General features: G+C 44.7%; 1 long non-coding RNA gene across 1 annotated transcript in view; it reads right to left on the reverse strand.

Moving 5' to 3' along the window:
• Positions 1-510: 510 nt before the first annotated feature.
• Positions 511-16,149, reverse strand: part of LOC142059391 (uncharacterized) — a 43,933-nt gene continuing 28,294 nt past the window's right edge. The window contains exons 2-3 of the long non-coding RNA XR_012661315.1: positions 3,354-3,484; positions 511-2,761 (exon numbers count right to left, since the gene is read on the reverse strand). This is a non-coding gene — a long non-coding RNA (uncharacterized LOC142059391). The remainder of the gene's footprint in view (positions 2,762-3,353; positions 3,485-16,149) is intronic.

Raw genomic sequence — 16,149 nt, forward strand, 5'->3', positions numbered from 1 at the left:
CAATCCAAACGGTGAGACAGGTTACACGTGCCTGGACACGCTGGGGCGGCCCTTGGTTGTCTTCTGCCCTTGCCTCTGGACCTACATCCCAGAGACGACACAATATGAGCAGGAAGGACAGGCCTGCCTCACTTCTATCTTGCTGGGGGGGTACAGAAGGTATACCTCAACTCCAGAGCTGAGAAGGGCTCTGCACCCCACAAGCTCAGGGCCGAAACCTTTTGTTCTGTGCGCTGCCTTCAAACAGAAGTTTATTCTGAGTTTCTGTACGAAGCGAGCAGGAAGTCATCTTAACAAACACGGGAGATCATGAATTTGACAGAGCACAATGTAGATTGAAATGGTTTTAATCATTACCCCCTGTTTTAATTACTACTTGACACATTATCTCTATTGTCCTTCTACAAGTCTCTCTTTTGAATGAAATATTAAAGGCGAGTCACAGCTGAATATATATGAAGTCTAGAAGGAAAATGGCTTTGAACTATTTGAAATGATTTATTGTCCACATTTCTTTATGAATATTTATTTGCCAGAGTGAAAGCAATTCAATAACAACACGGGGACCAGTTAACTCAACATTTGCATACTCTAACAGTTAAAAAAAGGGAAAGAAAAATAATATGGTGCGTTAGAATGGTGTTAATGCTGTGGTTCTCCTATTTCCTGTGGTTAATTCCAATTATTGCATGTGTGAGAGCAAAAAGCTAAGGCCAAGACTCTTAGGAATTCAGATCCTGAAGAGGAGTTATATAAATGTCCTACAAATAAGTGTCCCTAACCTTTATATATTCCCATTCAGAAGGAAGTAAACCTGTTTGTAGGGGTATTTTCAAGGCCAGGGTGGAATCTATCATTTTGTTTCCATACTGCTTCAGGTAGCTGGCTGTGAAAGCTTGCTTTCTGCAACGAGCACACACAATCGAAGTCCTTGTCAGAACCAGAGATCCCTCATTCCCTGACCCTCCTCAGAGAAGCAGCAGGTATACGCGGCTATCAAAAGGAGACGTGAGCACACTGAATATTTTGCCATGTAAAACCTTTAGTATTTAAGCATGGCCACATGTTCCAAACCCAAGATCACACGCACGCAGCGGAGGTGCTGCTTGCCTTCCCTCCTCAGTGGAGGAACGGAGTTTTTCATGGTGTGTGCCCTCATTTCACCCTGCTTGAATTAATTTCATCGACCAAAAAACACTATGCGTTAGACTTGGAATGAACTTTGTTCCTCAGAGCTTCTTAGCGATATTCTGATACCCAGTCACAGATGGGGCCTTGACAGATTTTCTACTGATTTTCATGATTCCTTTTTTCTTTATATTTTTTTTTCAGCAGGATTGTCGCTGCTTGAGAATTCAAATGCAAATGGAGATGTTCACAGGCTCTGTTTCATAAGGAAGCTCAGCTGGTTGGTTTTTAGAGCCCATAAACTGAATAGTATATCACATACAGTATTTGGAAAAGGATAAACTTGCTATATAATAGTTCTATAGAAGGATGGTTACAGCAGTAAAACAGAGACTTTGGAGACATACGTAAAGCCTCTATGCCTCAACTTTCATTTCTTTGCAGCAAGAATTATAAGATTTATTTATAGTAATAATTATCATTAGTATCTACCTGACAGCTAGCTGTGAGGCTAATTCATTAATATTTTCAAATTACTTCATGATCCTCAACTAGAATTTGCCCTGAAAGAACTAAATATTATAATTTGCTCCATATGCCTATTTCATTTTGCTCTGGAGAAAAACACAACGTGTTGCTCTCTTTACATTTGTCTGCGTGTCACATTCTAAAATTCTGGCTGCTGAGCTTTTCTAGAAGTTAATAACAGGCACGGTTTACATTATTGTGTTTTATTCTTATTTCTCCCTTTTTTTGTCGTAGCATTTTACCCCCCCCACTTGAATAGCACGATACCTGATCTCGGGTTTGTTACTGTTTGTGTGAGTTGAGACCTACACTTGGTATTTATTTCCTTGCCTGAATTTGGGGTTGACAACGTAACCATGCGTTGGTTCCCTGAGGTCAGAGCTCTCTCGAGGTACCATTTTAAATGTATTGGGAGTAATCAGGGAGTTTAAGTTACACATGGGCAGAAGCTGCCACATATTACGTGCCTGATTATATTTGTAGGCATCTCAAAAGGTTTTTTTTTTTTTCTTCTGGCAGTTTACCAGGTCCTCCATTTATTGGCAAAAGTGTATCAGTTATTCACAATTGAAGATCCCCAGATCCATTTCCTCTGGTTGTTATCTGTTGGATGGCTAGACTCTAATGGCTAAAATCTACATCTACCAACATAAAAGCCACAGGATATGACACTGCTATCTTGTGGTTCCAATCAGCCTCCTGGTATTATAGCAGTCCTTTTTATTTAACCGTATTTCTACTGAGCTCAGCCTGCTCGAGTCACGCTAGCTGTTTTACATAGCATCTGCACTGTATATTGTGATAATTGAAAACTCGACGCAGCCCGGAGGCGACAGCACGACAGGACAGGAGCGGGCTGGGGCATAACTCAGAAGAATAAGACAGGCAGGCAGCAACAAGCAGGGCGAAGGCGGCCCCAGCAGCGTCTCCACCAGCAAGCCGAGCTGGGTCCGGTGTCTGGGTGTCCCGCGGTGCGCGGGCAGCTCCGGCCGCGGCCAACACCCAGTGCAGCGGCCAGGAGAAGCGGGGCTCCGGGCATCGCTCCGTCTGCCATCGCGGGGCCGACGTCCGGGAGCACAGACCGCCGGCGAGGTCCGAGGCTCACCTGGAAAATCACACGGACAGATCAAAACCAGATTGGCGGCCGCGCGCGCCGCGGGCAGCCCCCGTCCTGTGCACGTGCCCAGCCCTTTGCAGGGCGGTGCCGGCTCCTAACGCGTTGTCGAAGGCAACATCAGCAGAGAACGGGCCAGGCAATTTTTTTTCTGGTGTTTCAGGAGTGTAATATATATCAATAAATGTCACTTGCTATTTGAATGCTCTTAATAAGAATTAAAATAAATTACTTAAATGACTGGAGTAGGGCACAGTATTTCTTTCTATTAGCATATGCAGAAAGAAAAAACGCCTGGAGTATAAAAAGGAGACAAGGAGAAATAATGAGAAGACAAGTTGTGGCATGAAGAAGAAAAATATTTCTTGCCTGTCCTCTTGGCTCTGTCTATGAAGATTTTGTCCAACAACCTCAGCCAAAATTAGTTAGCGGGTGATTTATGTGTCTGGCTGGTGGAAGGTCCGGTTGTCTTGGGGGCTGCCCTGCAGGCAGGAGGGTTTTCCAAGCAGACAAGTAGGAGCTTTTCACGCAAGCAGCACACCTAGCTGATGGGATGGTTTGAAGGAGTCAGATGCGGCCCTACCTTGTAGCAGCACCCCCAGAAGCTGCTGATGTTAGGTCGTCCCCAGAGCCTGAAGATCTACAGCCTTCCGTGGGTCGTTTGACATGGCGAGGAAGGAAGACGGGCTAGTCCAGGAGACTTAAGCTGTACGGCTGTAAGATTGAGATAGGTTGAAACACTCCACCAGTTAGAGCTCTCCCTTAAAGGTATGTTTTTATAAACAGATGCCTAAAACCACCCAGGGGAGCAGGTCAGCCCAGTCCCTGCCCTCCCTGTAGCTCTGGCCTTTGCCTTGGCTCTCCCCTCCACTCTCATCCTCGAGGTCAGCTCTCCAGACATCAGCCCTCCGAGGCCTCGTAGGGGAAGGTTAGGTAGCACAGATCCAGCGGGTAGGGCCGGGAGGCTGGGCTTTTGTTCGTGTTCCTATTTCCTGACTTTCTGCTAGAAACGCACCCTTTTAGGGCTCTGTTTCTCTGTCTGCATTTCGGCTGTGGTATTTCCTGCTCGTGGCACAGTGTTAATTAATCATTACTTCTAAAGTTCCTTTAAATTCTCAGACAATGGGATCTATTTACTTTCACTCTTCTTTTACCTTTTTCTTCTTCTGTTTAGTATAATAAGGAGAGTCATCAGTAGTGAACTGATTATAGGAAACTAATTCACATCATCAGATCAGCAGTAGGACATACTTCTTAAATCATCTAAGATAAATACTTTTAATTAAGCAAATGTCCTACTCAATTCGCTGTGGACAATCCCATCATAATGGATATTACTTCTGCATGCTAAATCTTAATCTTCACCAATACTGAATGCACGACGCAAAACCATTATAAAAAAATATAGGCTTGCTGTAATATTGCCATTTTAAAGCTGCCAGCTTTTATATTCATTAATATGACGACAACAGAACCCTGGCTAATGAATTTTACTACGAATCAGAATTTTTATCAGCTATGTATATCAGATCAAATCCATGCTAGCATATTATTTGCAGTTTTTATTAAAAAGTTACATTGGGATTATTATAAACTCGCTTCAGATTCCTTAATAATAATAAAAAAAAAAAGTTAAAATCTAATGAGATTTCCTGGAAGCATTTTAAAAGGTTGCAACAGCAGTAAAGTCAGCAGGCACCACACAGCAAAAGGAAGTATTTACTGATCAGAAGATGAATGCTTCCTCCCCCAGAGTTTAACGGTTTTACATTATATGGATTTTTAAGACAGATAGAGAGGGCGGGGGGGGGGCAGAGAAAGCAAGAAAAACTCCAAGCCAATGCCTTCCTCATCTGAGACATCTGTATTTCTTCCTGATCAAAGCCTTCAAATTCTGGTGCAAACTGACTTTTTGCTCTTGCAACCAAAAACTCCTCTTCCCCACCCCCCCCCCCCATCTGTTCAGGCTTGGATGTGGAAGTCCCTACCGCAGAGGAAGAAAGCCTGGTCCCTATTGCCTCGCTTGTGGTGTTGAAGCCCATTAATATTCCTCTGGCAGGTACCCTGACCCTGGTGCCCTTGAACATGTTTGAAAACATAGGGTATTCCTGAGCCTTTGTCCCTGGGAGGATTAACAGGGTTGCCCTGGAGCCAGCCTGAAGGTGTTTTAATAGGTAATACGGGTGGGCTGCACAGCTGACTCCAAGCTTTGCCTCAGGCTGCCCCTGCTCAGCAACATAGATGCAGCCATTGAAAATAGGGGGTAAAGCATGGCTCCGTGTATGGCTCCTCAAAATTTGGGGGAGATATCTCCAAATATCTCCTTCCCCCAGCGGGGCAGGCATCCCGATGCGGGGAACCGGGGCTGGAGACCGGCTCTGCTGCTGGCGCTGATCCCTTCTCTGACCCTCAGCCAGTTACCGAAGCTGCCTCTCCCTCTCTTTCTATTTTTCTGTCCTCTCTGGTCTCTGTCATGGCTCTTAAGCTTATAAATCGTGTGGAGAAGAGACCGTGGCTCTCTGTGTGGTTTCGCTGTGCTGAGCAGGTCCCAGTCTCAGCTGGCTCCTGTGGCTATATCATGGTACAAGTAAATAAATAGAAAATAGTAGTAACAATGGTTATTTTTCTGTATGAACAATAGGATCCTAATGGAGGAGAAGCCTCTCCTCTGAGGTGCTTTTTATCTGCAAGTGAAGGTCTCTCTTTCCTTGCTCAGCTGGAGAAGATACTGCCTTTGTAAATCAGACAAAATTTATCATGTAAAATGGAACACATCTTTGATTATACTGAATACTATCCTGTCTGTAATTTACCCTTGCTGCTGCAAAGGACGCAACATGATTAAGCTAAGAAATGATAGACCGAACGTTATGTGTCAGGATGGAGAAAGATATTTCCTATCTAAATAGGAAACAATCATCAAAACCCACTGAAAATCTACAAGAAAATGTTTCAACATACAATAAACAGCCACCCTGCTGTTGCCTTATATTGTATTGTTGCTCTCCTCGATCAGATTGCTGCAGATGCTTCTCCTGTAGCCTACGATATTCTTATTCTGAAAAAAACTACAGACCGTCATGATTTTTTAACGATGCGAGTATCTTCCCTCCGTAAGCGCGCGTGTTCTGCCTCCCGCTCGGTCTGCCAGCTCTTCTGCGTCTCCCTGGGTGAGTCCAGATTCTCCCAGTGACATTTCTCAAATTGCAGATCTGTGCAGTGTATTTTCCTGGAGCTGTTAAAAACATTGCTACTTTACTTGATCACAATGTTTAGCTGTACCAGCTATCGCTTGTTATTGGGTATACGCCAGGTGCTCTGCACAGGAGGGAGAGGGGTCGTTATCCCCATTTTACAGACCGGGAAACCAAGGCGTCGCGTTTGGCGGCAGGACGTGCAAACAGGAGAAGGACCCACACCCCCTTCCGCTCACGGTTTATTCTTTAGCGTTTGTTACTGCCTTCTTTTCCCCTTTTTTCTCCTTTGCCGTTACCACCTGCAGCACCGCGCACGGCAGGGAATGATCGCGGCAGAGCCAAGTGCTTCTGCGATAACAAATTCAGACACCGCAGCAAACAATGCGAGCAATTTTCTTAATTCTGGAGCGCGACTTTGCCACGAATGATGTTTAGTAACTTCTATCGTGTCTCTGATCAGTTCTGGGTCTGGTGCCAATAACGTGATACGTTCCTATCCAAATTAGCGTACGACGAAATTTTGCGCTAACGTTCAGATGGTAAGGTCTGTCCGCTGTTTCCATATAGACGTATCTTTGACGGGAAGAGCAATTCTGTAATAAGCCCAGGATGAAAAGCCCATCAATTGAATTGGTACCACATTACCATGGCAACAATATAATGCTAATGAAATTGTGACTGTTGAACCTTGTTTATGGAACTCTACAAAACGGGCTTCATAAAAGGAGAAATGTTGTTGATTAGTAAATGTTTCAAAGCATGATAAAAACCTTATAACGACGTGTGCTGTGACTTATTAACCATGTTATCATCCTCATTTAAGAGAATACATCGCTGTTTGTAAGAGCAATAGCGCTCTCAAAGAAATGAAATTGTGGAGGAAAATCTGTGCTTCTCCAGGTTTCGGCGTGCACAACGGAAAGACTTGCTCGCCTCCGTGCCCCAGGTCACCGCGTCAGTCGGCATAGGGGCATATCTGCTCATGCTCTTGCCACTGCTTGTGTCGTCTCTCTCAGAATCTATAAAATATATTGGCACTGTAGCTGCAGTAAACACCTTTTCTGTAAGACAAACGCGGCTTGGTTTATACCAAAATATTCCACAGAAGCATATCCTTTTAGATGAAACCCTACAGAGAGAAGGTGTGGTAGCAGGAACGTGCTCTAGGCTTCCTCCCCCGCCCTTCCTTCCTCCCCCTTTGGCAGAGCACTGTCACATCGGCTCCCGGTGCAGAGGCAGGGAGTCGCCCTCCCAGAGGGATGGCTCTCATTCCTCGGCACAGCGGTCCTTGCTGAAGGCAAGGTTTGCTATTACGTCCTGCTTTTAAACAAAAAAAAAAAAAACTGCTGAGCATTCAGATTCCCCAGCCAGTCATGTCTCTGGACAGCCAAGAGGCTTCTGGGGAGTTGCCTCACCTCTAAGTGTTCGGGGCTCCGGTGTCTGGTTTTGCGCGGCAGGATCTCATTTTTAGCTAACAGATAATTTTCCTCATTGTTTTCACCTTGGAAATGAAAAGTGTAGTTCACCCTGTGAAGCCCATCTCCTGATTTGCCAGGTAAATCAGCACCGGCGAGCAATGAGCTCGGTGAGGCAAGGGGGCCGGGAACGTGTGCCGACGAGTTTTTTCTTTAGCAGGCTAATAATACCATAAAATATTCACCGCAGTAGTATTTTCCAGATATTTAGCACAGACAATAGGACAGAACACTGCTCGTTTTAGTGAAGTCCTGATCTACATGGCGCAGAAGTCAGCATGAATCTTCACCACATTAGATATAATGGGCTTTAAATCAGGGCTTTAAAGGGCTGCTTTTGAAAGCTCCACGTTTCATCCTATTTGGGAAAGGAAGCGCTGTCTAACGTTTCGTTATGCCCATGGTCTGTGGGAAAGCAATGCGCTGAATTTCTGAGTTGATAGAAATATAATGTAATGTAATTTCGCTTAATATATATTTTGCATTGGCTGACAGTTTTATTAAGCAGAACCAATAATCATCATTATTCAGTGCAATAACCATCTCATTAGAAATGGTCTCATTTTCCCTAATTTTAATTTACCTCTCGGACCGGGCTGTTCTCAAATTACTGAAGCGCCTACAGTTCAGTTTTGTAAGAACTAGAAGGAAACACAAGTCTCCAGAAAACTACTACTGACTGTTTGCTGCTAAAACAGGGATACGCCAGAGCTTCGTGAGAGGAGGTATGGAAAATTCAGGTTAGGAAATTACTACATCACTTTCATTTTCTTTCTGTCTTTGAAGCAACACTTTCTGCGCCCATTTTGCACAAAGAACGATAAATTGCATGGTCGCCTGCGAGGCTCGCAGGTGCTCCCCCTTAGCAAAGGGCCTGGCTAAGGATCACACCGAGGAGCGCTGGTAAGGAGGAGCTGACAGGCAGAAATACTTCTTACAGAGATGGAGGAGGAGATGAAGACCCTGATCAAGTTTCATTATCCTCCAACGAAAATAGGATGTAAACTGTGACATCCAGGCAGATTACATATGTCAGGCGAGGAGACGCGAGCGGGAAAATGCAGATGCTAAATCTCACCTAATAGGCTTACTCCGTGGATTACTCTCAACGACCAAGGCTACGTTAACTGTAGCTAACATACAGGATATAAGAAATACGTATCCAGAAGTGAATCTGGGGAAATTCCCAGCTGTGCCGAAGTTAATGCTCTCTGATATCCCTCGGAGCATCCTAAAAGCGCTTTGGGTGTCATACGCTTCCACAGGCAGCATTAACAGCACCACGGCACGTAGCTCTAGTTCCAACAGTCCAAGGGGCGCTCCGTTTTCTCTAAAAATGTGCTTGAAAAATTCTATATTCAAACAGCGCTCGTGCATGCAAGCTGCTATAGTTGCTTAGCCACTTGGCGTGGTTGTGCCAGTTCTGAAAACACATTTGCTCGAAAGAATATTGGTGCAGTCACAGAGAGGCCCAACCTCACGTGAACAAGGAAGCACTTTGCAGGTTACGTTATAAAATAGGCAAATTGTCTAAAGGTTTTGTCATAGGATGTTACTCTATGAAGTTCTGAGTCATAAAAGATAACTACTTTTTGGGCTTGTTTGGTTTTTGGGGCTTTTTTTAATATTCCCCCCCAAATCATACAGAAAAGCCATCCTCTCCTGTGGAAGCACTCTGCTTATGAAATCTCTTCTCTTTGAAATTCTGAGCCTTTTCCAGCTGTAGTATTATTTGCTCAGCTATCAGAACACACCGTACAGCAGCGAAAAGCATTACACTATTATCCCAAGATAATTTGATAGTCTGTAAATGTATTTTCCTGCCTGTGGTTCCAGGCATTATGCTCTCACTTGAAGTAATGATTTGCAGTTATCTTATACAATTCAAGTTAGCCCATATTGGTTTCACTTTGAACATTTACCTGCACGGTACAAACACGGCTTATTTGCAGATTGTACAAGCAAGACTAGATGGGCGGTTCTCACAAGCCAGACTAGATCAGCAGTGCGATGGGATGCCTACCGTAGGCAGCCGGCTACTGGAGGAAGCGGAGCGGTGACTCACTGGTGGCTGTCTCCTGCCTGCGTCAATGTTATCGCACCCGTACATCAGCATGAGTCTGCTGGAAATGCTGGATTTTAAGCCTGTCATAAAACCACAGCTCTGATCTGATGTGGTCAGTAAATACAGCGCGGCACTTTCCAGAAGTACTTACCCCGCTTTTCTCTTTGGACTCTGCGTGGGATGTGAAAACTCACCTTAAATTCCTCTTGCAAGTCTGGAGTTTACCACACCGTTCCCCCGCACGCTGAAAACCAAGTTTTCCAGCCATAACTGGGTAGTTGTTCCACCTCTGGTGCACCCCCATTTCAGGGTGACACCATTCCCTTGTAGAATCTGTAAAGTTCCTGAGTGCAGACGCAAGGCTTTGGTTTCGGATGGGCTCAGGGGTCACCTCCCTTACCCTCTCTTGGGAGCCTGTGTTGGGAACAGATTTACACGTGACAACAATTTACTCCTGGCTCTCAACTGGTCAGCAATGGATGCGGCACCCCTTGGTGCCGGCAAAAGAAGGTCTCATCAGAGAGCACCCTGCTTTCTCTGTGCCTGGGGATACTCCTCTGGGAGCCCGGGGTGAATTCAGAGGAGCCATGATGCGCTGGAGACATCCCTTCAGCTGCCTGCCCTCTGTGGGTGTGGAAATGCTCAGCAACACAAAAGACATAAAATATGATTTACACTCTCTCATTCCACTGTCATAAATTCCTGAGTGTCACCCTGGTTCCTATTCGATACAAAAAAAAAATAAATAATGAACGTCAAGGGTGTGATTTGGAAAAGGGCACGGGCCTGGCTTGGCACGGCCAGCAGCTCCCACCTCTGCCGCCCTGCTCCCCCCGTCCGCAGCTGGAGCAGCCCCCGGCGTGTGGGCAAGAGGCCCGGAGATGCCCGAGTGATGCAGGTGTGACAGCTACGGTTCAAATAAAGCCATGGGGGACAGTATCTAAATAGTCAGGAGTTATTGCGTTGCTGGTTTCTCCTTCCTCGTGGTATCTTGAATTCTGCTGTGACGCTTCAGCCAGTTACTTTAAAATAAAAATAAATATATGTGGATGTTTGAAAAACTAAAGATTTTCAGCATAACAGAAGTCCTTTATTTTGAGAGAAAAATTAATACTAAACTTGTCTTTCCAGGACACGGTGAAGTTTAAGAACAGCAGCACTTAAATTAAAAGAAGTGCAAGAATCCCAGTTTACCATCCTGATGTCAGTTTACGATAACATTTATGACATTAATATAATGGATTATGACCTTTCTTGGCTTGTCTGACTGACAGTTATTCATATATAACATGGTACTTATCACCTCGGTCCTTCCATAATAATAATCGCTTCCATTTTTTGCGCTGTGTCATCGAAACATGTGCTCGTAAGTGTTGATCTCATCTCTGGGAGAGTAGTACCAGGAGCTCCTTTTGAGCTTTATGTCACCTAAAATCTAGAGTGAAATTGAAGCCCAATTGCAGAAGAATACCCTATGTCTAACTTTATCCCACAGGCTGCATAATGGCAGCCCTTATGATTTTAAATGATTTACTGAGGCCTGTCAAAATGATGTGCCTTTCTGCGTGGAAGGTATTGAAGTTCAGAAATGTCATTATTCTGTACAAACCTGAGAGATCTTGAGGAAATACACAATAGCTGGTGTGTTACAATTACTTACTTTGACCTTCATATTGTTTTTGCTCTTTAATCTCAGGGTAGACAGGATAAAATATAGTTTCTTCAACGTTTAAGGTAAAAATTTGCTGTGCAATTTGTACCTGCTTTCCTTGTGCCCATTTTCACTACACAAGGTGTCAAGATACTCTTTTCAGATTAGCAGCTTCACACGTATTATGTACAAGAGATGCAAGAGGAAAATAAAAATTTTGGGTGTTCCCAAAAACTGACCATTTAGCAAATACTGATGATGTTTGGGTGGATAAGGGGGTGCTCAGAAGACCTGGATTATACACCGAGGTCTGCCACGGTCCGTTTTCAGGGCATGGCTTAGGAGGCCTGGGGGCGTTGGGCTGGTGGTTGGACCTGATGATCTTAGAGGTCTTTTCCAACCTTTACCATTCCTTGAATCTCCACAACCCGTTCCTTCCCTGTTTGCACTGAGCCTCACGGTCTGCTCGGTGGCCACCGAGATGTTCCCTACTGTCCTCTGAGCAAGCGAGCTAGGCTGGGGCCGTTGCGGTGGCATGTGGAAGATGTTCACACCGCAGGGTCGGGGCTGGTACAACAAGCCCGTGTGCAGAGCAACAACCCAATCAGTCAACTTATTCAAACGAACCTGGGAGTTGCATCAAACACCTTGCACCAGGAAAGCAGGACCATCTTCCCGTGCGTGGAGATGACACCTGCCCCTCCCCGAACACGGCAGGCCGTGGGTACAGCCACAGCGCCGGCACAGCAACGTGCTGGTCTTTACATAGTCCAAGGTTGCCTCACATGTGCAAGGGAGAGCCAGCTTGGCAACAGACACATCCTTCAAATAATAAATAATAAAAAGAAACATATTGTCTTCAGGCCAGCTGAACGTTTCCGTGTGCCTTAGAGCCACACAGAGACAGGAGACCCCCCACTGGAAATAGGGCTATGCTCCCACAGACAGGCCTCTCTCTCCAGGGAAGCGCCAAGGCTCTCCGGCGCTCGCCGGTTCCCTGGGACTACGCACCGGTGTCTTTCTGGCGTGACCATCCCACCTACAGGAATTTCAAGTTCAAGCAAGAACAAGCCTATAGCACAGCAAGGCAGTGCTGGAACATGCTGTGGACTGCATTTATATCGATGCCTCTCTCTTCCTTCCAGTATTTTGCCAAGAACATGACACGCTAACTTTTTTTCTCTTTCTGTTATGATCTTATTTGTCTGAATGAACCGGCAAAGTGCCAGGGTAGCCGCGTGCGAGGTAGGGGTACCGCCGTTCTGTCGGCTGACACGGCAGCACGGAGAGGTGCCCCGGCGCTCACTTGTCACCTTCCGAAGCTGCCTTCACCGTTGGTGAATCAAAACGGTTCCTCAGCGACAGATCCTGGGCTGGCTTTTCGGGCTGGGTGCTGTGGAGCAGCCGTTTCCATCTCTGGGCCTGGCGATTAGTTTTATTTAGCCGAGAGACAAGTAGTCGGACATTTGTCACTGTTTCTGTGAAAAAATGTGGGCATGTTTTCTTGGGCTATCAAACGGGACATATGGGAGCTGGATTCCATCTTGCATTAGATCTTGGAAATTGTGTCCTCTTGAGGCAATTAATTAGCATGATGTTCTTGGCCGCTAATGTTTGCTTTCAGATTTCAGTGGCAACAGATTTGGCAACATAAATTTTGCGAGGATGGTCTAATGGTTTAGGGTGTTAGCCAAAGCCCCCCCCACAGCTTTCTTCCACCCTTCAGCTTTTAGAGAGTTCTCTTATGCGTGCAGACAGGTCCTGTAGCTTCTGTCCGTGTCTTAGCTCTCTCTTTGAAAAATAAATGTAATAGTACTTTCCTGCTTCACAGGAGAGATGCATCACAGATTGCACCACACCGGAGGCCAGGCAGCGCCACTGCAGTCCTCTGCTTCCCTACCCCGCGATGGAGGATCTGTTCTGCAAAGCTTTTCTTTGATCCTTCCACAGTTTAAGGCAAAATCATTTACATTAGAAATTTGTCAGTTGATCCCATTTCTCGTCCCTTACTTTCCGTTTGCCCACTGTAGGTATCCGCGGGCTGTACGCACCTTTATCTGTAGAAAGGACATCTGTGGAGAAAGGCGTATTTCCCTATTTAAGCAAGCCATTTGACGCAGGCTCATATATAAGGTATATGCCCCTCAGCTGGTGTCTTCCATATGTGATCATTTCCAAACTATATCCTTCCTAAACCAGCGTGATATACAGCAAAACCACACGCTTTTAACCTCTGAATACAATCCAGAGATATAATCTGGACTGCTGCTTTGCTTTTATTGCCTCAATTATATTTATAGTGTTATATAATTATAACAATTCACGGCTGAAAAATAGCGTTGGTTATAACTACAAAAAAATGTCATGCCTCTCTCAAAGGGAGACGCAAGCAAAATATAAAATACCTAGCCCGTACAGTTATACAGTAAATAACACATCTGCCATGGGAAAGAACACACGCTTTCCTTTGGTACCCGCTAAACACCAACCCAGGGCTGAATTTTCGTGGGGAGGGGAGAGGAGGAACCTCTTCCAGTGCACCAAAATGCTAGTCCCATTTTATAGATGCATTGGTTAGTACCACCGCAAATAAGTAGTTGCGCACGCAGGAGCTCACTTAAGTGTCCATTACGGGATGTGATTTGAACTCACAAAAGGCATATTGCAAAGCTGTTTGAAAGAGATGTGCTCCTACCTTCCATTTAAAACAAAATCAGTGCACGGTGTTAATTTAGGTGACCTTTGCAGTCACGAATACACAACACACTTTTTAAACACGTATGAAAGGAATTAGGCAGAAGAAGAAAATGAAAATACCACTAACCAGTAGCTGCAATGTTTGATGCTCCTTCCAGATAGCTCGTTCTCATTTAAATGGAACGAGAAAATGCAAAATATTACAGGCAGGGTTGTCTGTTTTCACTCGATGTAGCTAGCACTTAAACACTCTGAGACTGAACTTTGTTCCATACCTGCCAGACAAACCGCCGTTAATTACAAAAACAAAAAGGCAAGCAGGAGAGCTGAATAACGGAGGGTGAATTTGTCCTGTGTAACCCACGTATTCATACCATGCCTTTTTATGCTTTGTGCTACTACCCTTATTAGCCCACGATACCTTAATGCAGTGCTTCTTCAGACTCCCTTATTCCTCCCATCAGTTCAGGCACAGAAATCCATTTCCACAAACCCAGCATTCAACTTCCAGCTCTCTGACTTTCAAACCGTGTCTTTTACAGACCACCAGGAAAGATTTTGCAGAACACTAGCTGAAAGCCGCTTATTGTGCAACTAATAAGGAAGGTTTAAATACCATTAAAATTCTGACTTGTACTTTAAAATGCCATGAAATTCCGAATTAAGGCTCTGCCTTGCCTCCCTGGTTGCACAATTGCACCTAAGTACTGCCAACGGTGTAGGAAGATCACAGGCAGCCTGCAGCAGCTGAAACGCGCGGGCACTTCGGACCGCTACAGCGTTTTGCTCAGGCTCCTGATGGCTTTCCTGGGAGCCTGGTCATCATTAAGGCTAGGGAGGAAAGCACTGAGTAAGAACTTTAAGCTCTGAACTACTCCGATGGTTTTCCTTCAGCCTCTCATGTATTGCTGACTTTGAAGTCACAGCAGCCCCACACTCAACTATTTAGTTTAGGCCTCAAAATTACACTTGCCCTTAAATTGTTGTCAGATGGTGGAGGAAAAAATAAAATGATAAAATGTTCACTTTTTAAGCCATCCATTTTAAAAATTGCGGAGAAAACACACCTAATATTTCACGCTGTTCTTTTGAATCCCTGATACGAAACGATTTGGTGTGTAGGTATGATGTTTATGTGATGGGACCAAGGATTTTCAGTTGACGCATGGCTGGTGTGATGGAATATTAAGATCTGCTGTGCGGACGGGAGTACACGTTTGAAAAATCAAGATCCAAAGAAACTGCGTAAGAAAAAATCCTTACGATTAAAAATTGAAGGGCTTTGATCTACGTTATTGACTGACAATTGAAAACCTTTCATTTCACAGGAGACCTGCTTCCTAATTTGTACACAAAAAATCTTCAGAACCATTGGCTTTTCTTTACAGGTTTTAAAAGTGTAATTAACTAGCATAAATATTGTTTAGATGTTATCTGTGGGGCTAGACTAAACAATACCAGCATAAGAAAGGCCAGGTATTACAGCAGAATTGCTTACACAGCCAAAGAAGCTGCTCTCATGACAAATGTCCATGCCTGATGTAATCCTCTTTTTTGGTGATGGTGGTTTAGTAACTTCCATTGCAGGTGGGTATTACATTTTTAACCGATTCCTGGCAGCACAGTCTGGATCCTTCACTGACACACGTCCACTTCACAAGGTTATTGGCTTTCAACGTATCTCGTTAGATATACAATGAAACAGGTTTTTTTTCCACACATTGATGTCTATTGATATTACATTAGTCCATGAAGGCTACAAATCACACTGCATTGCACTACATTTCACATTTGCTGTATCATGACAAGAGGTTTATAATATTCACGCTGGGGCACATAAAGTGCCTGCTACCCATCCCTTGGATAAATAATTTAAGAAATTGTTGGGAAATCATACCTAATTAGTAGGATCTGCACTCAACAAGTGCCCTTTGATTTAAATTGTATTTGTATTTTGATAGGTATTGATTTTATGAGTAGGAGAGATGAATAATACATTTTGCATTTCCCCACTGTTCGCAGCAATCATCTAACAGAAGTAACGGAGGAACAGTCCTGCGATGGAAGCTGCCTCTTCGGGGACCTGCATGCCTTCCCCTGGAAAGCCCACGGGACACTTAAAGGCACTCCTAAACTGCATGGATTGGCCTGGTCCCTTTTTCTTCCACTGATTTGCTGCATCACCTGGGACAAATCACTCAGCCCCTCAAAGTCTCTCATTTTCCATCTGTAAAATGGAAACAGAATGGTTCCTCATCGGTCCGCAAATGGCCGTGAGACACAGGGAGAAAAGG

This window comes from Phalacrocorax aristotelis, chromosome 6, assembly GCF_949628215.1.
Source record: "Phalacrocorax aristotelis chromosome 6, bGulAri2.1, whole genome shotgun sequence".
NCBI lineage: Eukaryota > Metazoa > Chordata > Aves > Suliformes > Phalacrocoracidae > Phalacrocorax > Phalacrocorax aristotelis.